The 26,691-nt window shown below is 40.2% G+C and overlaps 1 long non-coding RNA gene across 1 annotated transcript in view; it reads left to right on the forward strand.

Annotated features, from left to right (window-relative positions):
* Positions 1–25,798, forward strand: part of LOC148414423 (uncharacterized) — a 96,548-nt gene extending 70,750 nt beyond the window's left edge. Inside the window, exons 2-3 of the long non-coding RNA XR_015867381.1 lie at positions 22,735–22,832; positions 25,664–25,798. This is a non-coding gene — a long non-coding RNA (uncharacterized LOC148414423). The remainder of the gene's footprint in view (positions 1–22,734; positions 22,833–25,663) is intronic.
* The last annotated feature ends 893 nt before the right edge of the window (positions 25,799–26,691 follow it).

Raw genomic sequence — 26,691 nt, forward strand, 5'->3', positions numbered from 1 at the left:
TTTAGGAGAATCCCAAAAGGCATCCAACTATTCCCTAGTATTGTTTTAAGAAGCTCTTAAATGGTCTCGCTTCGAGGATATGGATATCACAACTCGCTTTGGTAAACGTTGCGCTAAAACTCGCATGCAGACGCAACATGTGATACAGCACGTGCATGTGTGTGTATGTTTTTGACTAAAAAAAAGCATCCTGCCACAGCCGGTGGCGTGAATTCCCCCTCTTTTTCTCCATTCAAACACCTTTCATTTACTCTATAAATATTACAAATATTCCTCAAAGAAATAAACAAAGTTAAAATAAGACGAGAAATGAGCCTTTTATGGATGAGAATAGATGTCTTTTTCCGCGCGCCTTTCATGTCGGAGGAAGCGTCAAACAATCATGTTGTTGCATTGTTACATGTCCGTTTGTGGCTGTGAACGCACCGCCTTGATCTTGATGAGCCCGCATGCCTTGCTAGCTCCCGCTAACAGGTTGAAATAAAAATATGGCCAATTTTCCTCTTTAATTTTGATTCTTCCGTCAAAACATGACAGCTTTGCACAATATTATTTTTCTCAGTCAGCTTTATAAATGTAGATTTGATTTATTAAACATAGACTTCTTTTTTTTTAAATAAACCACACCTGAAAAAAGTATCGGTACCCATTAATTACAAGAACTACAGGTATGTGTTATATATATATATATATATATATATATATATATATATATATATATATATATATATATATATATATATATATATATAATATGTGTGTGCGTGTGTGTGTGAGAACATCAAGACATTTACCAATACGTAAAAAATTTAATAGGATAATGCTGACCAGGCAGTTTTGTGGAGGTGGTGTCAAAGCCAGATCGTCTTGGATGCACCAATATGGAAAAACACTTCTTGGAGAGTCCTCACCCCCCTGTAAAACATTTTTGATATGACAAAAAATTTGCATCGCTGTCCTACGCTCTGGAAAATAAAGCATCTCAAATTGGAAAGTCGTTTGAAGTGAATTTTGTGTTTTAAGGCAGACGCTCCGCGGCTGGTTTGATGCGCCCCCAATCCTCCCCTTTTTATTGTCTTGTTAAATTCACTGGCCTTTAAAAAGCTTTGCAGCAGCACTGTGTAAAAACAGCTTTCAGCTGACGAGAACAAGACAGCGCAAAAGAGCGCGAGCGAGAGCAGATGCGTTCATCATCGGGGATGTCGTTGATTTGTGCAGTTTAACTTGACATCTTGACTTGGGCTCAAGACTGACTTTTCTTTGAAAAGACGAAAATTTGATTACTTGGCACGCTTTCACTGTCAGCATCAATCGGCCCCCTTTCTTTTCCAGACTTTTTATTACAAGCACATGATGGGGAGACTGAGCGGGGGCGACCACAGATAATGTGCAGGAGGGGGTCAAACAGTCAGCTCCATTTTGTCTATAAGAACAAAAGCGGGCCGCAAGATGGGCCTTGTGGTTAGCTTGTCTGCGTCACAGTTCTGAAGTTCTGGGTTCAAATCTTGGCTTTCTACAAAGTTTGCATGTTGTCCTCATAGTTGCTTGTTCCCAGGATGTAACTCCAAGAATTTGAATGCTAGTTTTGTAGACGATTGTAAAGTATGGTGGGAAAGTATACATTTTTTACTGGGAAGCTTCTGATGCTTCTAGATTTGAAAAGTTCAAGCTCGTGAACTGCTTTATTGATGCCATGTACCAGGAGATCAGCACAGTTTGTGAATCCACTGGAAGAAACCGCTGCATTTTGTTCTACTGCCAATTATAGAAAGAACAGAAAAGAGCGGAATCGATTTGTTGGTTCAAAGGACAATCTGGTCTTTGATTTAGAACAACTGGTTTGCAGTACATAAACTCAATTGAGATAGGACTGGGGACAAAAGTCGACCACATAGGGTAAGGCCAACTTTAAAAATAGATGGACTAAAAGTAACTACATTGAAGCTCAGCCAGAACAATGTTGGCGCCATTGTTTTCTATATGAACCTTGCAAAGTAGAAGAGGTACACCACAGCAGTATTTCATGCAAAGACCATCTTGACAGACTGCGATATTATTCAATTAAAGCTGGGGTCTCAAACTCCAGTCCTCGAGGGCCGCAATTCTGCATGTTTTTGATGCTTCTGTCGTTAACTCACCTGAATCAAATTAATAGCTCATCAGCAAGCAGGAGCATGAAAATGATCCTAATCATTTTGAATCAGTTGTGTTTAAGAGAGCCGTATGGAAAACATGCAGGTTTGCGGCCCTCGAAGACTGAGGTTTGAAACCCCTGATTTAAAGGTTTTAAGAGCATTGTTTAAGGCTTGGAACGGATTAGGCTATATACATGTAAAAAGCGGCTCTACTTAAGAATAATGTGCAATACGAAATTACTTCCAGAACAATTCAATTGTGTGAGAAGAGCTAACATTGTAATATAGTAAAAAATCTGTATATTTGTATATTAGTACATTTTTTTCGGTGGCCGGTGCGCAAGGTGGTCAATTATCTGCTAGAATAATCGATTTTAAAAAGAATCGATTGTCTTCCATCGAATACAATATCCTGTAGGTTTTGAAGTCCAAATGGGCTAAAATCAAACTCTAACACTAGCTAACACTAGCCTGGGGAAAAGTCTCACTCTATAACAGTGTATCCATAGTCCCTAATGCACTTTTAGTCTTATATTGAACGGAACAAATAGTCAAACAAATAAATTGAAAAGGAAAGCAAAATAATTTAATTAGGACATAATGTGAGTCTGAAAAATTCCTGATCTTCCTTACTCGACCAATGCCCTTAAGGGGATCACATCTAATGATGGAGTTGTTGCCCTGCCTCAACCTTATTCGTTTATAACATTTTTTTTCTCAAATGTCTCAACCAAATTGCGGCCTCCTCTTTTTTCTTCTTATTGCTTACGTTGCACCTCCTAACACCCTCACCCCCACACACATACCTATTATACCTCACACAGGGCCCAGCTGCTGCTAGCCCATTTGGTGGTAATCAGGTGGACCAGAAGGACCCACATCCTCTCCCTGATTAACACTTCTCAAGTTCTAACACGGACTCCTCCTTTTATTCAATACCGGACCTGCTTACCGTCCAGGAGATGAATAACTCTGTTGTCAACACGCAAAACGGTCTAATCACGCAGTTGTGAGAGAAAAAAATGAGCGCGCACCGCAATTCCTTTTTCGGACAGTGTTTGTTTATTTGAGCGAAGCACATTTTTGTAATCAGCTGAGGTTCCGAGCTCAGGTTCTCTTGTACCTGCGCTGGTAGCTGGACGCTTCTTATACGCTCCATTACCGCGCCTGTCAGCCACAACAAATTCATGGCCCAACATGCAGATAAATCTACGACTTCCTGCTACAGGACATTTGCTGCAGACATTCCTCTCCAGCCGCAAAAAAAAAAAAGTTTGAACACACAGGATGTAGAAAAAAAAAGCTCCCGTTGAAGGAAACATTGTTGAATGAACTCTCACTCAGTGATCCAATCGATCAAAATGATCCATCGTCTTTAAGGTACTACATGAAATTCACCCAGTGGACTAGAGTCCTCATCTGAGGAAGACCAAGACTATTTCAGATTAAGATTATTATCATGCGTAATCTGATGATTTGTCAGTGTTCGTCATACTGGGGTGTATAGACATAGGGTTAGGGGTTAGGGTTAAGAGGGGCGGAGCTACATGGTGGCCAATGGTGACCAAGAATAAAGAAGAATTAAGCAAGTGATTTTTTTTTCTCAGTTTGTATTTATGATTTGAAAGAATTAGCCATCAGTTGGTGGTATGCAGAATGGTGTCAATTAATCACTCTTGTTGGCTGTAGGCTAGCCAATCAGTGCACAGGAAATAGTAAAAAGTACACTCGAAAAAGCATTTTGACCATTTTGGGTCATTTTCTTCCACATCATTCTCGTAGTATTTTAGCAAAGCGATTTCACACTCCTGATATTGTAATAATCAAGCGGATGTGCCATGTTCAACTTTAACATGTCACCATCCGTGTGAAATTTCAGCTCCCTAGTGTTTTCTCGACACATGCTTTCCTTTTCATGTGAATTGCTTTTGAACGATCAAAAGATGAGTCAAAACACTGGTCAAGGAGAATTTAGAAAATGGGAAGAAACCGTAATATCCCAAGAAAACCCACTCAGGCACGGGGTAAACATGCAAACCACCCAGGAAAACCTCAGTACTGTAAGGCAGACATGCTAACCGTTCTTCCACCGTTCCGAGCTTGAATCAAAACAATGTTTTAAAATTGATATTCTTTACAGTAGGCACCTATTGCCTTGATAAACACTTTGCACATCATAATATTTGCATAACGCTTTATGACCTGGAGTGACTTTCAGTTCATTGGTGTGCAATTTCAAGATTTACCATTTCTCGACCTTATTGTCTTGAGAACATCTGAACAGTTGCTATTTCCGTTCACTTTATGAGCGTGTATTAAAAATATGATCTGGGAAGTCCTCATCCAATCGTAAATTCTAGAACCGTATTCTATCACACATTTTAATCCGTAATATTTCTTCGGGGCCGTAGTGCTTCCGCATACCGCAGCATCCAGCGTATCATACCTCATCAGAGAACCAGCCTAAACACCGCCCTCCCTTTTGTGGTCTTTTGTTATTAGGATGCAGCTTTCTACAGAGGGCAGAGGACGCTTTGTCTTCAAATAATTCAAACCCACAGGGGGTGTTTTCCGCGCTCTTTGGAGGCTGTGAAGTTTACAACCTTTCCGTCCTCCTTTTATTCATCAAATACACTTATTTTCTTTTGATTTGTCCCGCAAGCCCCAACAAGTTTCCCTCCGGTGTGACATGTCTTTTTTTTTCCGTTCAGTTTCAAACAGACTCTTTTGTGGACGCGGCACCCCACCGTCTAATCTACTTGGAAGTCTCTTTGAAGGTTCTTCCGCTGAACGCAGCATGCAGGATGATGACATGCACAACTTCATCGTGACGTACGAATTCCGTCCGCTTTGATAAACGTATAGGATATACGGGAACCCTGTTTTGTCCAAAATGTGGACATGGGATTTGGGGCATTTTTTTTCTTCGCTAATTTAACATAGGGTCAGCTCTCGGTTTTTGATGCTAGCATGTGTGCTGGGCTCAATTTGAAAACTCTCTGAGATTATGCGCACTGTGTCAAATCGTTGTAGAACGTATCGTGCCGTATCACACCAAAAATACCCGAACTTGCTGTGAGAACCGTGACAAAACATGGTGGAATGTGAACAAAATTAAAAGTGAAATACAGATGTTTTCCATCTCTCTTCAGACCACCTCCAGGTTTTTTTTTTTTTTTAAACACCCTACTGTCGAATTTGTTGTATTCACCCCATGGTTTCTCATCCATATCGGGACTATTATATTATTATAAGTATGGTTTAGTATGGATAATATATATATAATTTATGTTATCCATACTATACGTCCTGTAAACCTACTTTTGATTGTGACTCTCTCAGTTAATTCCTTTGTTGGTGTTTTTCATAGTACAATCCATGGAATTTACCTGAATCCTAAATCTCAAACCCTAGTCCTGGAGGGTTAGGGTTAAGTGTTCTTCTCCCCTCAACACACCTGATTCAAATGTTTTTCTCATTAGTAAGCTCGGCAGAAAGTTGAAAATGATCCTCGTCATTTGAATCAGGCGTGTGAGAGTGAGAATGTTAGAAAACGTGCAGGATACCGGCCCTCCAGGACTGTAGTTTGACACCAGTGGTCTATATTAAGAACATTGTAATTCGACTTTCCATTTCAAAATTTCACACAATCACATTTTACACAAGGTCAATTTCTTTTTTATCTATAAAATGGCACCAACACGGAGTTTGAGGGGCAAAATTGACCTTGCGATATTCTCAATACTGATGAGGACTTAAGCTCTATTTATTGTAAACATGACTTCGCATAGAGACGGCAGCATGTGGTTGAGCTTAGTTTGTTAATCAGTCTGTAGTTAACACCTGGTCCAGATGAGCTCCCCAGAGAAGATTAAAAAAAAAAAAAGTAAAGAATAATCCTCAACTCCCGTCATTTTGTCAAATAGGTAGAACGTCAAATCAAATGTTCTCACAGGCCCGTAGACTCACAAGCTGTCCACACCGTTAATTTAAAGCATGAGCCGTGTGTGTCATGTAAATGTATAATGAATGTAGGTAGAACATTGTAGAAGGAACCCTTTGTATACCAATATGTGCTTGGCCGAAGTAATATTTATATCGCATACTGTATGTACTTTGCTATATTATTAGGATTGCAAAAGAAAACAAGGAGTCTTTCTTTGTGCGAAGTCAGCCAGAGACACTCAGATTTTTTTTTTTTTTACACTTTCTGCACAATTTCCTCTCTATTTCCTCCCCGAAGACCCTCGTCTGCAGAATGTGCAGAGTGTGCTTTCCATAGACAGCAGGCAATGGAACCTGCTCCTCCTCCTACCCTCCCTCCTTCTGCGCCACAGAACAGACAGGCAGAGATGGAATTATTACCCAGAAAACCTCCCCCCACCACCACCGCACCCCACTTTTTTTTTCTCTTTCTTTCTTTTTTTTTTTTCACTCATTTCTGTCCGTGAGTTCCCGGAACACTGAGCTACTATTACGACCAGAATACTTGGACCGCACACCGGTTAGCCACTTGTACGCTAGAAAAAACAAACGTTCCTCACGGGAAAGTGCATCTGCCTTTATTTCTGTCCTGGAACACGCCTGCATGGCGTCCAAGGTGGACTTAGATGTATGTATCTTCAAATATTTCAACACTTTTAAAGTTGCACAGTCTTATACTGCACATAAACGTATAAGTGTGTGCATATATATATATATTAGTAGTATCTGTTACAAGCTTTGACAAAAATAGTTGTTGAAAAATGCATTTAATTGCGATTAATTCATGGAAATATTTCGATTTTATACAAAAACTGTAGTTGCTCGAGAGCATTTATTCCATGTGTGTGTGCGTATAATTTGTTTACTCATAAATATAGCGAGATATGCACACTATAGCGCGCCGAAAACAAATGGATCTGGATTTAACTATTTTAGAATAAATTGGCATGATAATCTGAGCCCAATAATGTAGTTTAAATTCAAGAGTTTTACTCTTTGGGTATGGCAATAGATTTTTGTATTGAAATATTTAGTATCTGCTATTTAATTAAAGTATCTGCTGAAATTGTATTCCACTATGTACTCTAAGTTACAGTCACATGCGATATTTATTTCCCTGTGGCAATCAGTGCAATAATATTTAGCGTCAATACAAATATCATCTATTAGCCTTGAGCTTTTTATCACTGTTGGTCCGAGGGGGAGAAAACATCAACGAGGACGCCGGGTCACTCGGTTTGGCTTTCAAAGCCACGGTCAGTGACGGAGGACAGAAAACCACAGCAATAAGCCGCCATTTGTTTGTCAGTTGAAGTCCAAGGATGGACTGGACGAAGGACCTTCTTCACAATGGGTGTTGGAGCAGAGGAAATATGAGTCACGGGAGGAAGGATGCCTACTTTACAACCAGGAAGTCAAACTCCCAAGATGCTATGGTTCAAATGAGGCAGCGAGAAAGAACCCTTTATGTTCAATAGCCTTCAGCAGACGGCATAAATCTAGATTACAAACACATATATGAAACGTGTTATCTATAGATCGGATGCGTGCTTGTCTTTATTTTTGTATTTGACCTTTTTTCCTGTTTTTCTAACACATTTTTTATTATCCTCTTCCCCTCTTGTGATGAGTCATCACTCCTCCCAATTCCTCCATTATTTGCCATCTTCGCAAACTCAAATCTTGGCTTGGTACGAACGAGGCCAGAGTGTGGAAAGGGAGAGGAAGGAGATGAATGGATCCAAACAGTCATTAAGATAGCTTGAGTGTGGGTGAAATTCATCCCGTCAGATAAGACGGCGGGCCTCTGCAGGGAGCAAGGTGTGTCACCGAGTCTCACCCATCACTGTCGGCGGTAACGTTTTCCACAGCCAATTTTTTTCCGTTGTATTATTCTTCACAGTTACTGGAAGAGAAGTGACCAGTATATGACTTTTTTTGTTTTCTTTTATGTGTATCAAAAGCGCTAGTGATAAAGATGCTTGGTATCGGAATCGGTGACTTGGAGATTTGGGTACTCATACTGATGTTATTTTAAAACATTTATAATTTATTGCCACGTTTAGAAACGTTATTCGTTCTTAATATTCACACGATAATAAAAGATCCCAGCAGAGTATTTATTTTCTTTTTTTGGTTAGGAAGAGCCTATACGCAAGTTGGGTTATTTATGGTATTTTGTGGTTAGCATTGGCGGTGTTGCACCTGTTTGTTGCATTATTTTACACAAAAGTGTTGAAAAATTATTTTGCTAAATCGTGAATGATACTGAACATACTCAGTTTTATGTTTTGGTGTTTGTCAGGGGTTGTAACGAGAAGAGTTGTGCATCCGTTGTTTTGATGATAACCTGGTGTATTTATATAAATCAGCACATTGGAGTTTGCATATTCAATTTGTTTATGTTGTTCTCATAAAAAGTTTTTGCTGTTGTTAAATGTAACTGCTCGATCCAAACACCAATTTCAGTTTAATCGTTATCAACAGTATGTTGATTTGAAAAGCTCACATTGATTGCTCAGCCAAAAGGTGTTCCTCAAGGATCAACCTTAGGTCCACGTATTTTTTTTTTTCTCTATTTTTATTAATTTAATGATGTTCATTGTATTTTCTCACAACCCATTCAGAGTATCATCTGCTGGGCTAATCTTCAGGTCAAATGCGAAACATTTGACAAAATTGTTGTCAGGACTTTTCCTCTCAGCACGGATAGATGAATCCATCAGTGGTTCTGATTTAGAGGACTAATCTCCTAATTTCCAGTTGACCCGCTTGACTAACCCCAGTGGAGGAATCACTCCTTTCAGCTCACCCCACTTTCCTGGCCGGCAAAGGTCCGCCACAAGGCCCGTACAGTGAGCAGCTACACAAATGGTCAATGGTCGATTCATCTCAATGGCGACGCCCTCAAACGGACCTTGTGTTTCCAATGGGCATTAAGGACGCACACACCCAGTTCTGTTCCCCAAATGAAAAGCTGCCTGTGAGTGAAATTCGAGGTGCTAAAACGCTTTAGCTAGACGTGTTGAAATGTACCCCGAGTACTCAAAGATTCCAGAAATTGCTTCGATTGAAACTCCAACCTTCATCGCCTCACGGACGGAACTTGCAAGATTCTGTCTGTATTCCGATGCGTTTGCTGAACAAGCGCATTTTGCTGACCTCCAGGAGTCTTTTGGAAAAATCTGCCACCCCCCTTCGCATTCAAGAGGTGCGAAGGAGCTGTCGAGCTTTCCCCTGTTCGGGATCTGTCCCCAACAAGAGTGGCTGTGTGCCCCCCCGCCCCCCTCCAAAATAGCGTGCCCTGTTTTGAACGCAACAACATCCCTGGAAGCCTTGTAAGAAACACGCCTTCGCTGACAGCCTCCTGGATCTGCGAGGCTGCCGAGAGGAGCGAAGAGCCTGAACCCTCAGGCGCTTCCCTCAGGCTGATAAAGTGCCTTGATAAGCCAGCGGCCATGCTGGTGAAAAGCGGGCCTGCGATATATGAAAGAGCGGCTTGTCTGCAGCTAAGAGGAGATGACGAGGCCCAGAGAAGTACAGCAAACCTGCTGGAAGCAAAGTGGGAGCTCCAGAAGAAAGGATGAATGATGAATTGGGTTCGCATGCGTGCATATGTCTCCCCGTGTGTGTGTGTGCGTGCCACCAGCTGGAGGGGGAGACGAGGGTCGGGCGTATAGAAAAGGGGGGAGCCCTGCCATGTGTTTATGTTGACTAATGAGCTAATTACCCGAACCCTAATCTAGCTCAACTTGTGTCATTTCACAGGAATGCTGCAGCAGTCAAACGCTTGCAGATTATGCCTCATTTCCTGACAGTTAAAGCAGTACAGCACTAATTCCTATATACACACACACACACACGCACGCACATTGCCGTTAAACAAGTGGCCCCCATTTGCCTTTTGATGCATTTGTGGTGTCCGTGACAACAGGGTGAAAATTTACTACGAGAAAAACATCTTTGTTCTGGTAAATAGGGACCTGGGATCAATAAGTCGTTTGATTTATTTTAAAAACGTACGTTTTGATTACATTTGTGTTTGTATTCGGTTTTGTGCGGCGCAAATCTGAAAAACTGCAAACCCAGCCCCCCCCCCCTTACAGAACTACCCATCATACTTATTTTTCAAAATCAAGTTTTTGAAAATCATTTTCCTTGCACGGTGCACACTTTTATTCATTTTAGTAGTTTGTGATGTTTATTTGATTGACTTAGCTTTGGTTTACTTCGCTACATGGTGGTTCTAATATTGCAGTTTCACCCCATCACGAATTTTCATTCGTGAAGACAACTTTTCTATTGCGGATATATCGTTCAAAAACAGACCTTGCAAAAACAGCAGTTTTATTTACTGAACAAAATAGTAATTGAACCTCTACTACATGGATTTTTACGCATTAATCTATTGCATGTTTACCTCTCTATTTTTTCTTAATATTTGTCCCTTTAAGGCAAACCAGACCAAAAATATTTATAATTTCTAGCTAGTAACATAATCACAGCCGGCATTCAATCCCAAAGACATGTTTTTCTTTTTTTGATTGTTTGTTTTAACCCCAAACTTTATTTATTTATTTATTTATTTATTTATTTGTTTGTTTGTTTGTTTGTTTGTTTGTTTGTTTGTTTGTTTATTTGTGAGTCCAGAAATTCAAATCCAGGAACGTATTTACATTTTTTTCCTTCATGTTTGTCAAAAAGTGTTTCAATATACCTGGTACTGAATGAGATAAGTACTAAAGTAATCAAATAATTTCAGGAATTAAGTACTAAGATAATTGATTATATTAGGTCGTTTTTTTTTCTTAAATCCAAATATTCAATCCCAAAACACACGTGTTTATTGTTTTGTTTTGTTTTGTTTTTCTTCAAGTTTCTCTCAATGAGTGCCTAAATAAAGATAGTACTGAAAGAGTTAAATACTGAAGTAATCAATTACTTTACGTAATTAGGTACTAAGATAATCAATTATTTTAGGTAGTAAAGTACTAAAGTAAATGAATATATTAGTATTTATTTACCTAAATGAATCAATTACTTTAATATTTATTTGATACTGAGCTTTTTTTAGGGGTTTTTGGACTGAATTATAAATAAGAATCCCTCAGGATGACTCACTTGATGACCCTGAAAAGGACGAGCCGAAACGGAAAACGATCGATCACAACAATGAAATAATAACTTCCGATCTTCCACTATTGCCGCCAATGTAAACTAAAGCAAACAAATTACACTTAGCAGTTGAAACCTATTTGACATTTTCCAAACATCCAATAGGAAAACTATTATTTTGGATTTAATACCTTAAGTAAATCAAACATTCCAAAAATATTATTCCTCAGCTCAATCGATTTGTTCCTGCTGCGGCTCTCCAAATGATTTTTTTTTTTTTTACAGTGGAGATGAAAGTAAAATATTTGATGTAAAGCAGAGCGGAGCTTTAAGGACTCGAAAGGATGATGTCAATCTCGCTTTTAGATTGAGAGCTTGGGAGGTCTCCTCAAAGAGATGTAAGTGGGGATTTAACTCTCTTCTGCACCCCACACCGTGGTCATCAACAACCCCCACCTCCCCCGCTCCCCTGGGGTACACGCCCCCCCCCAACAAGCTTCCATCCATCACTGCTAAGATTTCACTTTAATAGGTGGTCCTCTTCCTCCGTTCACACATCTTTATGGGAAAATGTTGCTCAGCGCAACGAGGAGGCAAATGGCAAGAAGTTGACCTCTGTTTTTCCACGGAATTCGAGAGGCACCTTTCACACTGCTGCCATTTATTCGGAGAATGGGGGAAAAAAAATTAAAAAACTCCCCAAACCGCTGCAGCTTTGCGCATTCAGATAATTGGATGAGCGGCAATGTCAGCGTCGCTGTTTGAGGCGGTGACGATTGCTTCGTAACGCAAATGGGCGTGGTTAATTAACCCTTGTGCACACACTTTGCAAACTGTACACATTTCATTTTGTTTGCTAATTTTGTAAATGTTTTAAAAGGCGTAATAATTGAAGTTATTTCGGAATACTTTTTTTCCTACAACCACTCAAATTGTTCAGTGGCGTTAGTTCTATTGTAACATTATTTCCTTTTGCGCAGGTCCATCTAGCGGATGCATAAACGCAACTCCAGCCACTACTGTAGCTTCTATTCTACGCGCCTTATAATGCGGTGCACGCTATATATGAAAAATGCTTTAAAATAGGCCCTTCATTGGAGGAGCACTTTATAATCAGTATATAGTGCGGAAAATACGGTTCTAGAAGATTTGACAATGAAATGAAGCAAAGAATTTTTTTTGTCTGTGTGTGACGTGTAAATCTAACCGCTCTGAGTCATGATATTGGTCAGCGCAAACTGAAGTTTGTTCTCTCAGAGGTTCTCATTACTCAACATATGGATCCTAGCTTCAGCCATATATAAGTCCGTGGTGCCACCAAATGAGCTTTTTCCATCTTGCTGTCTTCTTCTTTTTTGCATTCGTCGGTAGTTTGACTACAATGCGGCACGCTGCCTCTCACAGGTTAGTCTTGGTACTGCACCAGACATCTGCTTTGAGGAGGAGGTATCTGGTGGGGATACGATTATATGTGTTTGTATACTTTGTTGGTTTTCTTGATTATAAGAACCAGTGAGAAGATGTTTTGGGTTCATCACATTTTAGAAATCGGCTAAAATATTCCGTGCGGCCAACGTGTGAGAGGCTGTATCTGTATAGTTTGGCTGCAGCGTGGAAGTCAGCAGTAGCCTTCTCTTCCAACAGAAGGCAGGTTGGTTGATGTTTAAATGGTCTGTGTTTGTTTTTCTTCTGGTCCCGTGTGTGCATGCGAGCCCGGTATAAAGGCCCGCGTCCTTTTGAAGGGGGATAGCACCAGGAAAGTAGGGAGGGAGGGAAGGAAACCTCGCTTTGGTGTTTTATATATCAACGGAATGACTTCCCTCAAATAAAGCCCGGCTCAGTCTGGAACAAGCCTCTGACTTCCTGTCCAGAGGAGGCTCCATGTTGGAACAATGCGACCCTTCGGGAGTGTGGACATGTCACATCTCGGAGATCTTTTGTTTTGAGCGCAGGTTGGAGATGAATCATCTCTTTGGAGTGCTGCTGACATCCGAATGAACCTGCGGCAGAAATGGAATTGAATACAGTAAATTCCGAGACAATGGCCCGCCATCTTTGGAGCGCCTGCTGTCACCGGGTCAAGATTAAAGTACTTCCTCTCAAGTGGCTTCCTTTTTCACTTTCTGCAATAACGGTAGCCTCGCGCCACGGAGATGACAATAGAGGCGCTCTCGCGATTAAATGATTGAGTTGCTGTCGCGGCTAACAAATCTGCCAACAGCTTGTTCCCAGTGAGGACAAAGGCCTCTCTGACCGACTCCCTCCGCCATGCTGACTTTCTCACTCGCGCTGCCCCCTCATCAAATTACAGCCCCGCTCCCTCCTGTCGTGTTGGCAAACAAAAGTCTTAAAGCGCGCTCGCGGTGTAATTGCCTCTAATCTCGCGCATAATGTGCTCTTTCATGTCCACTGCCGGCGGAGAGAAGGGAGCTGTTGTTCTCGCCGCCCTCCCGCTTTCACCTCCCCGAGCACCATTTGTCCTGCTTTGATTTCTATTGTGACCCGGCACGAGTCGCGATATAGTTCGGGAAGGACGTTGTCCAGCCGGCGCTTCGGCTCACTTGAGATTGGCGGAATGGCAGCTTCGTAAATGGTGGAGGCCGACGTGAAAAGTAAAGGATGGATGAGGTCATGAGAATTTACTGTATTGGATGGATGGATGGATATGGTTATGAGGATTTAGTGTATTGGATGGATGGATGTATGGATGGATGGATGGATTATTAGATGGATGGATGATGTTACGAGGATTTACTGTATTGGATGGATGGATGGATGGATGGATGGATGGATGGATGGATGGATGGATGGATGGATGGATGGATGGATGGATGAGGATTTACTGTATTGGATGGATGGATGGATGAGGTCATGAGGATTTACTGTATTGGACGGATGGATGGATGGATGGATGGATGAGGTCATGAGGATTTACTGTATAGGATGGATGTATGGATGGATGGATGGATGGGTGAGATCAGGAAGGTTTATTAGATGGAAGATGAATGGATAGATGATTAGATGGATGGATGAAGTTATTAGGATTTACTGTATTAGATGGATGGATGGATGGATGGAATATTAGATGGATGGATGAGGTAGGGAGGGTTTATTTGATGGATGGATGGATGATACAGATGAGAAAAGGATGGACATATATCTGTGGAATACATTTATATCACATAATACATTAATATTTTTTTGATTATTTTCAAAAGTTATTTTTCTCAATAGGTCTTCTATTTGTTTCATAAATTTATTTACATGTATTTTTTTCTGTAATAGCGTTTGAGTATTTCCCTTTAGCACATTTTATTTTCCTCACAGCTGTTCAGTGTTATTTCATTTTGTAAGAATTCCATTTTCTTGGTATTTTCCTCCATCAGCTTTATGATATGCATGACGCTTTATGACCTGGAATGATCGTACTTTGAATTCTCAGTTGTGCATTTTCAAGTGGTGATAGTTTGACTTCCCTCTTAATGCGTTTGAGGACATTTGCACGGGAACCTGTTTACAAACTGCGTCTAGTTATTGGGAATTTCTCCGACGCAAAAGTCCCAGGTTACGCACGCGGCACGTGAACCGCATCCAACCGTAAAGTGGTCGGTGACAACGGCATACCAGACTGAAGCGTCCTGCTCTACGTTTGCCCAGACTCCCTCATTAAAATCAGAAGCCCGCTTAGCCACGGCGCACCTCCTGGCACGCTCAACATATGCGCGGCGATTAAAATAAACACGTTGCGAGCGAGGCAAACGTCTTCTGGCGGCGCTCTCCGCTTCTGCGAGCTCCTCCACCTTTGGCCTGAATTCTCTCTGCGGCGAGCATCAGGCAGTCTGCAGCTGGAAGCGTTTTGTGCGGTTTGGCCAGGTGTCTCCATCTCGCCTCTCCGGACTGCCCGCGCGTACCGTCGGCGGGACCGGGCCTCCGAGCGGGACCGGGGCTGCAGGGGGAGCCGGCGGGGATTTGGAAAGGTCCCGTCCGCCCGCCTGACCGGTGGTCAGCTGTAAGCGATAGGACGCAAGCGCGGCGCCCGAGGGGGAGAAAACCAAGACGCGTGTGAGCGTGTGTGGAAAGACGGGCAAACAGGAGGGAGCAGATGATGGAAATTTGGAAATGGCGTACGGGCAGCCGCTTGGGTTGAAAACATGGAACAAATTCTTTCATAGGCAGAGGTTAGCAAGCAGTGCGTCTGGTTATGTGTCACGGTGGCGCGGTGGGGAGCGGGAGATGAAATGCAGAAATGTTGTGTGTGCGTGTGTGTGTGTGTGCCCACGGGCTTAATTAACCCTTGTGCAGTATTGTGTCCATTTTTTGGACAAATTCCTTTTAGACGCAACTTTGTGTGAAAACTAAGTTGCTCATTCTATTTCCAACCTTGACATGTCACAACCTGGGTGAAATTTCAGCTCCCCGGTGTTTTCTTTCGATTATTTCTTTGGTGTGAAGATCGAGGAGAGTTGTACCGCTTTTTTCAGGGTTTGGTTTGCAAAATAAGAACAAAATCCACCCATTTTTATCTATCTCATCGGACGGCCATTTTGCCACTTGCTGTCGAATTAAAATGACATCACAATGGCACGAGGCTCAGATAAGGACCGATCATGGCTCGGCTTGCAAAGTGAGACAAAAACAGTAAGCCGTTATTGGTCGATCCCTGGCAACTGTGCGGTTATTTTCAAATGACAGAAAGTGGCAAAATGGCCGCTTCTTGGACCAGTGCTTCTCAATAATATTTCGCCAAGCCCCCCAGGAATGAGAGAACTCTTTTTCACACCCGCCCGCCACTGGACGCGTTGACTACAAATAAGATTAGTATCTCTAAAAATTTTATAAGCATACCTAAACTATCCTTTTTAACATTAACAAAAGAAAAAAGTGATTTTCAACAACTGCAAATGATTTTTGACTGCGTGTATACAGGTTACAGCTTTGTCTAAAACTGAAAAAAATAACCAAGTGCATCAAAGTGCCTGAAACTAAAATAAATGATGAAGTTTCTTTTTTTATGGCAATTATACTTCACATGAAAAAAACAAAGCCGTTTTTTCCCTGGGGTCATACGCACCCCCCCCCCCCCCCCTCAATTAGAGAAATACTGCCCTAAACTAATGAAAAAAGGGGGATTTTGCTTCTTAAATCATATTTAATAAATGCCATTGTCATCAGAATGCCACGTTAAGACTAGTAGCATGCCCCCCCTCCTAAAATAAATAAATAAATGGGCATATGCTGGGGCTTTGGGGGAGGTCTACCTTGTTCTGACTACCATCCCAATTGAAACTATGAAGATGGAATATGAGCAGTATATTTTTGGATAGTGTGGCTGAAGCTGGCTGGAGCCCATTATGCCTTATGTGCCAGTGTGACACACACACACACACACACACACACACACACACACACACACACACACACACACACACACACGCTGTTGTTACATAAGACAATTGAGTCAATCCAGTCTTTAGAGAACAGCCATACAAAACGGGGCGTGTTGCCCGCCCGCAGTCCTCCATGTCCAAGGTGAGAGGTCAGATGCGCACGGCTTCCCATTTTTTGTAGCGCAGGAGCAAAAATATACAACGGGAACACGTGTCCCCCTTTTCAAAGGCGTCCGCTTCCGAACGGAATGCTCCGAATCCACTCGTAGAGCGTCCGGTCGCTCCAGTGACAGTCTGGGAGCGGGCACGCTAGTCAAAACACGCTCCACTTTTTTTTTTTTTTTGGGGGGGGGGGGGGGGGGGGGTGTAGAAGCTCATCCAAGTCCAATTTCCCATATCGCTCCAATGTAAGAGGAGGAGTTTAGCCCCGCCCTCGGGACTGATAGGCCACTCCCTCCATCTTTCTGGTAAACAGTTTTTATGCTAGGTGTGAAGAGGTGTGAACAACATGTGGCCTGTGGGCTAAATACGGCCCGCTTCATTGTTTCTCTCCCAAAATATTTGAACATATTGACTCAAAATAATATTTAAGAAAAAAAAATACAGAGGACAATGGAGTGGAATCATTAGTTGTGTGTTTGTTTGTTTTTTTGAAGCTACCAAAAAAAAAAAAAAGTGAAAAGATGCTGATGAAACATATATGCATACTCCACTAAAGGTGATGGGTGAATCCACCAAAACTAAAACATTTTTGAAATGATAAAAAATCATTATTGGAAAAATCATTATTGGAAAATATGTTATTTACTGTATCAGTAAAATAAACAACTTTACATATATCCTTCTGAGACTAAGCTTATTCATTTAAGTCCACTGTAATTTGTTTTTGGTTTATATTTTCTGACTCATTGAAGCTACCCTACTAAGTCCTAGTGTGCTCAGGAGAGGACATCCTGCCTTTCAACTGATGCCTCATGTCTTTTAGTGGTATGAAACTCACTTTGCTGTCTTGCCGACACAAAATGGACATAGCAGTGGACGCAAATAAATAGGCTTACTCTCAGGAGGATGTTTTGTTTTTATCTCATAAATTAATGACATATTTTGACATCAATTTCTAATACATGTCGAAAACAAGGTGCATTTTGGAACAGTCTCAAGTATAACTTCCTGGGCGGACGTAAATTGCATTTGTTGTTGGAAAAAGGGGCGTGGCTGGGTTGTTTTTGTTTACAAACACACACAATGAGGGTGAATGAAGGTTTTTAAATAAGGTAATCTGTACAATTGCCAAATATTGGCAAATATATGAAATGATATATTTAAATATAATTCAAATGCTTACAACATTTATAAGAGAATGAAATACGGATATTGACTTAGCTTTGTAAAAAATCTGTTTTCAAAAACATTCCAAAGTGATAACCTAGATCTTACAAGGACAAAATAGGCCTTCTCCAAACCACTCCCCAAAAATCCTGATACGCTTCGTGGGAAAACGTGGACTCGTCACTAAGTCCTGACCTATTTATTAATTCATCAAAAAAGTGTCTGCATACGTTTGTCCATGCAACGTGAAAAAAAAAATCATATCATTAGAGCCCACATTTAATGTGCTTTCAATGCATTTCCATTCACTCCAAAGCATTTCTTTTCCTTGGCAATAAAATGTATACTTGTATTTATTTTTGCTCACCGTGGGTTAAAATTAGTAATTTGCAAAAAAAAAAAAAAAAAAAGTGTGTCAGTTGTTTACGTGTGTGCGAGGCACAGACGCTGTTTAGTCTGTCTGCATCCGAAATGCTTCATTACACACTCATAAATTGGACTGGCTGACACTCCCAGGCAGCACTTTTGCTTTCTTCTAATTCGGTCTGACATGCATGCTGGAAACGCACACAAAAACACGCGCACTCTGTCAGCAAAATAAAAACGTCTTGTAGAAAGTTGTATTATTATTATCATTATTATTGTTATTGTTGTTGTTGTGTATTGCAGTATTATCAGCTAGTATTTAGTGCATGCATTTTTTTGGCCGTTACTATTTTTTGTATTTGTTCGTGTTAATTAAGTGAAGATAATCTGCGAAAAATATGTTTTGGTTTGTTGCAGAACAATTTCTATTTTTCCTTCTGTTTTTGTTCACACTTGTGTTTTTTCAGTCATGCATGAAAGGAGGAAGACTAAAATAAACTGTAACTCCTGCACGCAAGTTCGGTTATTATACTAAGATTTTTTTTTCTGTGGTGAAACTCCTCGTTATGCTAGGGATATTTTTCCATAAATGTTTTTTTTTAAAGTTGCGGTTTGTTCAGTGAAGAAAATGCATGAAAATCGAATGCAGTCCTCTAATCTAATTCAGCGTGAAAGACATACTTTGCTTTAATGATATTGTCTTTTATTAACATATACTTTAGCAGGTTAACCAAACATTTAGTGTATGAATGAATTGCTTCATTTTTTTTTTTTTACCACATTGTAAAATTTGCTAATGGCATTTTTATGATCGGTGCAGGCCTTCTCGTAATCTAATGCCGATTTAAATATAAAACAAGAATTGTGAAGGTTCTGCACTGACTTCTATCCTTGTTTTTTCCTCCTTTTAATATATTTAAAAATCCTACACTGAAAAAAATTTAACCTTAATGACATAAAAATGTATTGCAGCTAATTGCATCGAAATAGTTTTTACAATATTCTATTCTGCATTGTCTTAATGTGTTTGCTCTGTTGTATCTATCCATGCAATTTTTACTGTACTTTTTCTATGTAAATTGACACTTTTTCCAGTGTATCTACATCAGAAATAAATGTTGATGACAAAAATAATCTTTAAAAGTTGAGTATAGGTTTTGAGAATGCAATTTAAACCATACTGTATGAGTATAATTTGTATAAAAAATTATATAATTCAATTACAATCCATATCTGTGTATTAAACGGGGTAAAATTAAAATGCTCTAGTTTATAAGAGGCCAAAACAGGAAAAATATACAAAATGCAATTCGTATTTTCTTTTCTTTAATTATTCTAATTTGTAAACACACAAAAAAAAAAAACAAATGCCAAGAATGTAAAAGCATAAGGGGTCGTAAAGGGCAGCCTGGGAGTTGTCTGCTTAAGTAATAATAATACTGTAATAACGATAATAAATTTTAATTGCAGTGCATTTTATGTAAACCTCAAAGTACTACATAATCGAAATGTTAAGTCACTTGTTTTATCATTTAAAAAGCGGCACACCTAATCGGCCTGCTAATAAAATGAATGAAAAAGACGTTTAAAAACAAAGGTTTCATTTTAGTGACTTTTTTTCCCAATCAAATATAATTTAACCGATTCCTCCTCATTCTCTTACGGCAAAAAAAAACTAAATGTTGTTCCCACATTGAGCAATGTCCCCGATGAAGGACAGCGACTAAGTGGGTGGAATAAATGCGGTGCCTTAATTTCCATGCACTTGAAACGTGACACCCAGTCGGCGCTTGTCCTGGAATTTCTATTGCTCGTGTGCCCACGGCTGCACTTTGATGCCAGCCCAAAGCATCCATGTCCCTTAAACCCTCGACAACATGCACGTGCACTCCCGTTTGTCCGACCACAACTTTCAAGCAAGCTCAAAAAACCTCTCGCACGTTTTTTTTTTTGTTATTATTATTCGCTCCATCACTGATTTCATTTTGTTGAGCGATGACGTGAAAAAATCCTCATTTGTTTACACGTCACATGATATTTGCGTTAAACTCGCTTTTAATTCCGCTCACATGACTCGAACAACAAACACGGTGGTCGTTTTTTTTTTTTTTTTTTTTTCCATAATGGGCCTCCAGAGAGCCCACTGCTGCGCGTCCGCAAAGCAGCAAATATTTACTACGAGTCACCGTTATCTCCACCTCCAGCAGCTGTCAATCTGTGGCCTGTAGCTAATTAAAAACCAAAAAAAAAAAAAGGTTAGAGGAGGGGGTGCCCTCGACCCCCTGCCCAGTGCTTTTATTTGTTTGCCTACACGTGTGTGTGTGTGAAATGTGTGTGTGCGTGCTCACCTTTCCTGAAATTCACTCCCATGGTGTCAAAAGGGAAGAAAATTCTAGCTGAACATTGCAACACTTCTGTGCCCTCACTGACATGTATTTTACATTATAAACGCGAGAGAAGTAAATTCATGTTTTCATTATTAAATTTAAAAAAAAAACATTGCTCCAACCTCATTTTAATCAAACATCCTAGTTTCTCGCATCTCAAACTGTAAAATGAACAAACCATTTTTAATTGCGTACACTAAGTTCCCCTAATTTGTGAGCGTGTTGTTATTAGGCCGACCTTCCTTACGGCTCTCTGCTGCCACCTGTCTCTTAAGATTGGAATTGACTTGCAGAATGTGCTGCGTAATACTCAGGAGGCAACTGACATGTCAAAGGGTTCAAAATCAGCGTGTGCAATTTTGCACAATTTATCCATCGAGAAAGCGAGCCATCTAAAAAATGCCAAATTAATAAACATATTAAAATGTCACGTTCACTATTTCTCATCCGATTCAAACAAGATACAGCCACAAACTCAAATTGTTGAACATTTAAAAAGGATAAAGAAGAAAAAAAAACGACCAAAGAATTGCACAATTTTCATGAACATCCCCAAATTAGCAGAGAAATAGAATCTAGCTATCTCAGTATTGTTAAATTAATGTCACAATCGGTTTTTCTCCACCAATTCCTATTTCTCTAAACCATTAAAAAAATCCACTTGGGGTTCCTTAATCTTCTGGAAATTTGTTTCAGGGGACGCCGTAGTGAATTTGTGACGTTCTCTTTCACTTGTAAAGCCCTTAGAGATTATGTGATTAGGGGCTTTATAAATAAATTTGACTTGACTTGACATGGGAAAATGCATAAATTTTTATGTGACGTCTAAATTTGCCAACCCACTCATAACATCCCCTGACTTTCAAATAAAGTAGTAACCCTTTCAAAAGCATTTCAAATTCACCTCCTCTGCATTTATATGCACTTTGTACATACATTTGCATTTTTAGTTTAATAATTATGTCATGGTTGAGTTTTGCTTTGCACCTGCCAATCACCACGTGGAAACAGCCAGTACACTCAAAAGCTGTGACAGTATTATTATTATTTTAAGATCTTCTAATGAATATCTGCAACACACAGCCGTGCTTTGATTGGAACGCTGCACGGGAAGCCATTAAAACATAACAGAAATCAGCTGATGAGCTTTAACCAATCGGCTGTTTTGGTTCAAAAAGCCTGCCGATCAATATATATATATATATATATATATATATATATATATATATATATATTAGAAGTCCTGTTATTTGTCATAATACATTTATTAGAACCAATCCAATCAATAAGACCAAACTATATCATAAATTTCCGGTCTAAGGCCTCATGTTTTGGTGTATTTTATATATATTTTTTTTAAATGTATGCCAGCCAAGAGCCCACACACATGCTTGATATGTTTACTTGGTTATAGTGCACATGGTAGTTTTAGAAGTCAGTATGAAAAAAATGACTCCCACATATTACAGTATTAACAACTTTAAGTGCGATAAAAAAAAAATTGGATCAGTATAAGCATAATTGCTATTGGATATGAAAAAGTGTGTTTTGCATTGTGCAAATGCATTTTTTTTTCAGTGAGAAAATAACTGGATAAGTACAGTATCGCTACTATTTCAACAGTATTGGTATATATATATATGTGTATATATATATATATATATATATGTATATATATATATATATATATATATATATGTGTGTGTATATATATATATATATATATATATATATATATATATATGTGTGTATATATATATATATATATATATGTGTGTATATATATATATATATATATATATATATATATATATATATATATGTGTGTATATATATATATATATATATATATATATATATATGTGTGTATATATATATATATATATATATATATATATATATATATATATATATATATATATATATGTGTATATATATATATATATATATATATATATATATAAAATTGTGCCCTTACACTGTGTACTAAAATGATTGTGTCATTGCGTTTCGCTTTTTTTCTTCTTGCAGGGTTTTCTCCCGGGTGTTTCGCCTCCTGTCCTTTCACGCAGCCGACAGCTTCAAGTAGATCTCCATCCTGGACATCTGCAAAGCAGCGACACACAGAGGTATTTTCCAACCCCGGGGGATAGCAGCGGGGTGCGAGGCTATTGATTTGCAACGGAGGAGGCACAAATATGAAATCCTTGCAGCTGTATTGCTCATCATCAGCGGTGGGAGCGCGCGCGCCGTTTCATGGCCGTGCCACTGAGGGCTGATACAGTAGGAGGATGGAATGCTGTCTGCACATGTGACAACACTTCCCCCGACCGCAAAATATTGAAAACAGGCCCCATACTACACAGATTTAGTTATTTGATAAATAGCTTCAGAATGAGTTAGCGCTTGGCGTCAAAGCAAACACGGCTTTCGTATTTTAAGTACAGGAAATGAGAAAATAACGGGACACAAACTCATCACATATTGAGACAAATGTGCTTAGTCTGGCCGACAGGATCGCGTCTGTATTGTGTCTGAGAGCTCAAATGGAGGCGGTGATTCCCAACAATGATGCTCTATACATTTTTGTTTAATTACATTTTTATTTTTAGGTATTATTGTCATTTTCAGTCTGACATTCATAGGTATTATAAGACATATTTTTAAAAATTTACTTATATATATATATATATATATATATATATATATATATATATATATATATATATATATATATATATATATATATGCTTTTATTTTTGTATTTGGCTAATGGCCACTACTAAGTTAATTTTGAACTAAATTCATCAATGACTTTAGGGAATTAGGAATTAAGGATTGAGAGCTTTTCAAAGTCAAGAAAAGGTCCGCGTTTTAGGGTGTTTCCAAACTTTTGACCAGCACTGTATTTGAACTGGTCAACCTTCACACCCCCAGCAGTATATTTAGAAAATGCAGACCTTGGAGGTAACACCTCGGACACCATCGAGCAGCGAACGCCGCCGCCGCCGCCGCCGCTTGGTTGTCAAAACAGTGATTGACTTCCATTTGATTTTCCTAAAGCCTGCAAACTCCAGCACCGAGCCTCCGTCAGCGCCAGCAGGCCAGTTGAGAAAACAGGATTAGTCACCGTGGCAACACCTCAAACGCGGAAGAAAAAAAAACCCATTCTCCCTCAACTGACACAACGCTATTTATTTTCATATTTGACAAGGGACGAGTAAACCGTTCCAGTACTCACCATCGACTTTTTTTTTTGTGTGCCGGTATAATGTTTAAATTCTATCTGGAGTGATATGAAACAGGAGAGAGTCCAAACACTCCCGGGGTCAAGGGTGTCAAGTGACTGAGAATTCCTTGAAAGAGGGCTTAGCTTCTAGCAATCGTCACCGAGTCGGTTTAATAATGCGCTTGACAGGACAAACGTGGAAAGTCAGACATGATTTTTGATTTTTGAAGTGGGCGAAATGATTAGTCCCACAGTAAAAACTAGCTTCAAAAAAAGTACCAAGACTGAAAAAACAACTCTCAAAGGCTCGAAGGTGTTTGGTACGAATGTTGACGTACCATTGCGGTGTCTCCGACGAAAGTCAGTGGGAAAGTCTCGCTAATTAACATATCATGATAATGTCCTGTTTTGGAGACCGAGATCAGATTTGTTGCAGCCGCAGATGGGGACGCCGCGGATTCGGAGTCATCGCGGTTTCTGGGACTCGCAACTCGACTTAGACTCGTCCACTAAAGCCTTGAAACTTGTCAGGGACTTGGACTTAACTTCGAGTCATGGTCATGGACTTGGACTCGACCGTCTTGTGGTCAGGGACCTGTACTTGATTTTGACTAGTCGTAAGGGACTTGGGACTTGAGTTGGACTTGAAATCTAAAGCCTTAAAACTTGTCTTGGACTGTAACTTTGGCGCTTGGCAGAAAAAAGTCAAAACAAGGCAGGAATACTTGAATAAAGATTTAATTGAGTACCGTCAGTAATAAATAACTATGAGCATTGGAGTCCGGTTCATGTTTCAATTGTAACTTGGTAAACAAAACAAATAAAATACTGTAAAAATCCCAAACATTTTGAAATACCATGAAATATAAAAACAAAAAACAAAAAAGACAAAAACAGTATTCTAGTTGTTCTTACGGAACACGTGATTGGGCACTTAGAGTCGTTGTCAGGGACTTGGACTTGACTGACTTGTGGGGGACTTGTACTTGACTTTGACTCGTGGTCAGGGACTTGGGACTTGAGTTGGACTTGAAATCTAAAGCCTTGAACCTTGACTTGAAAAAATGTCTACTTGAGTATTGGCAATAAATAACTTTGAGTGTTGAAGTCCAGTTCATGTTTCAATTATAACTTAGGGGAAAAAAATGAAATACAGTAAAAATCCAAAAGAATTTTAAGGAAATACCATGAAATATGAAAAAAATGTGTTTTACTATTCATTCATACTGGACATGTTATCAGTGACTTGGACTGACTTTGACTTATGGTCAGGGACTTAGACTTGACTTTGAGTCATAGTCAGGGACTTAGACTTGACTTTGACTCATGGTCAGGACTTAGACTTGACTTTGACTTATGTTCAGGGACTTAGACTTGACTTTGATTCATAGTCAGGGAGCTAGACTTGACTTTGACTCGTGGTCAGAGACTTGGACTCGATTTTGACTCGCGGTCGGGGACTTTCGTTGGAATTTCGCGTCAAAAACTCCAAACTTGATGTTAAAGTCTCGGTTTGCATCCTTACTTTTGACTGATGCCCCCATTAGCCTCTTTGCTTTAAGCTCCACCCCAAGTTTGTCCTCGGGATGTTTTGTGTCTAATCCTTGACCTATTTTCTCCTCCATACCTTTTCTAATGAAGCTATGTGGAAAATCACTGCTGTCCGTTCCAGTGAATCCCCTTGATTTATCATCGTCAGCTACTGATTACGCATTTCGCTCCCCTCGCCAGGCCCCGGGTCACGTTCAGGCGGAGCTTCTGTTTGACGCCACCGGGCCACGCCGCCACCCGCCGCGGACCCCTTTTTTAACACCTCGCCGACCCGGTTGCCCCAGACAGTAGGCCATCCTGCTTGCCGCAGCTCCCTGCGCTTTTCCAAAGGCCTTCCGGCCCTCGGCTGGACGCGCTGTACCGAAAAGATATCAAGAGAAACGCCGAGCGCGAGGTGAGTCGGGGCAAAGATATGTCCAAACAAAAGGAACAAATGAGAGATAAGGTGCTGGACCAAAATACGGCGGTAGCGGCAATGAAAAAGGTGTTATCAGTGCGCCCGGCCTCAGGTCAGAAAGGGTGTGAGACATTAGCTGGCACAGCTAAGGGCAGAGCTTGTTAGAAAGCGCATGGGGCCGAAGGAAGTGCTGTGTGGAGAAGATAACGGCGTGCGAGTGGTGGAGGGGGTGAGGAGGAGTTGAGAGAGTAACGGTGCCCTCAGTCCTGCCCTGCTTTCCTCTATTCACTACGCGTATCCTGTCTGCACGTCGCTCCTTAATGGCTTTTAATGAGCCACCGGTGAATCTCTGTCCTTCCTGCCTTCGCACAACATGCCGGGATGAGCCGCGGGCGGGAGGCCTGGGCGGGGGGAAGGATGACCACGGCAGGATACCGCCGCCGGTCAAGCCTTTTGCTCGCCGCCTTTGCGAACAAATGGATTATATGTAACACTTTGAAGGAGGGAGTTGGTGTCGGAAGATTTTTAGGGAAGGGAGGAGCCAAGTTTAGCTCGTGTGGCTCATGGAGAGTCTTCACAGCAGTTGGTCGTTGTTTTAAGAGCAATGGTGCAAGTTGAGATTGAACAAATGGTAATGTGTTCTTCAATTATAGTTTTTGAAGATGTATGTTCAAGGTTTACCTAGAAATTAGGCCCTTACCTGTATAAACGTTTGGGAAGCTTTGTCAGTTTACTGTATTATATCCCAATCTCATTAGGAAAAAAATAGGTTTTATATATATATAATATATATATATATATATATATATAT

Source organism: Hippichthys cyanospilos, chromosome 12 (assembly GCF_059441005.1).
Source record: "Hippichthys cyanospilos isolate Australia breed blue-spotted pipefish chromosome 12, RoL_Hcya_1.0, whole genome shotgun sequence".
Classification (NCBI taxonomy): Eukaryota; Metazoa; Chordata; class Actinopteri; order Syngnathiformes; family Syngnathidae; genus Hippichthys; species Hippichthys cyanospilos.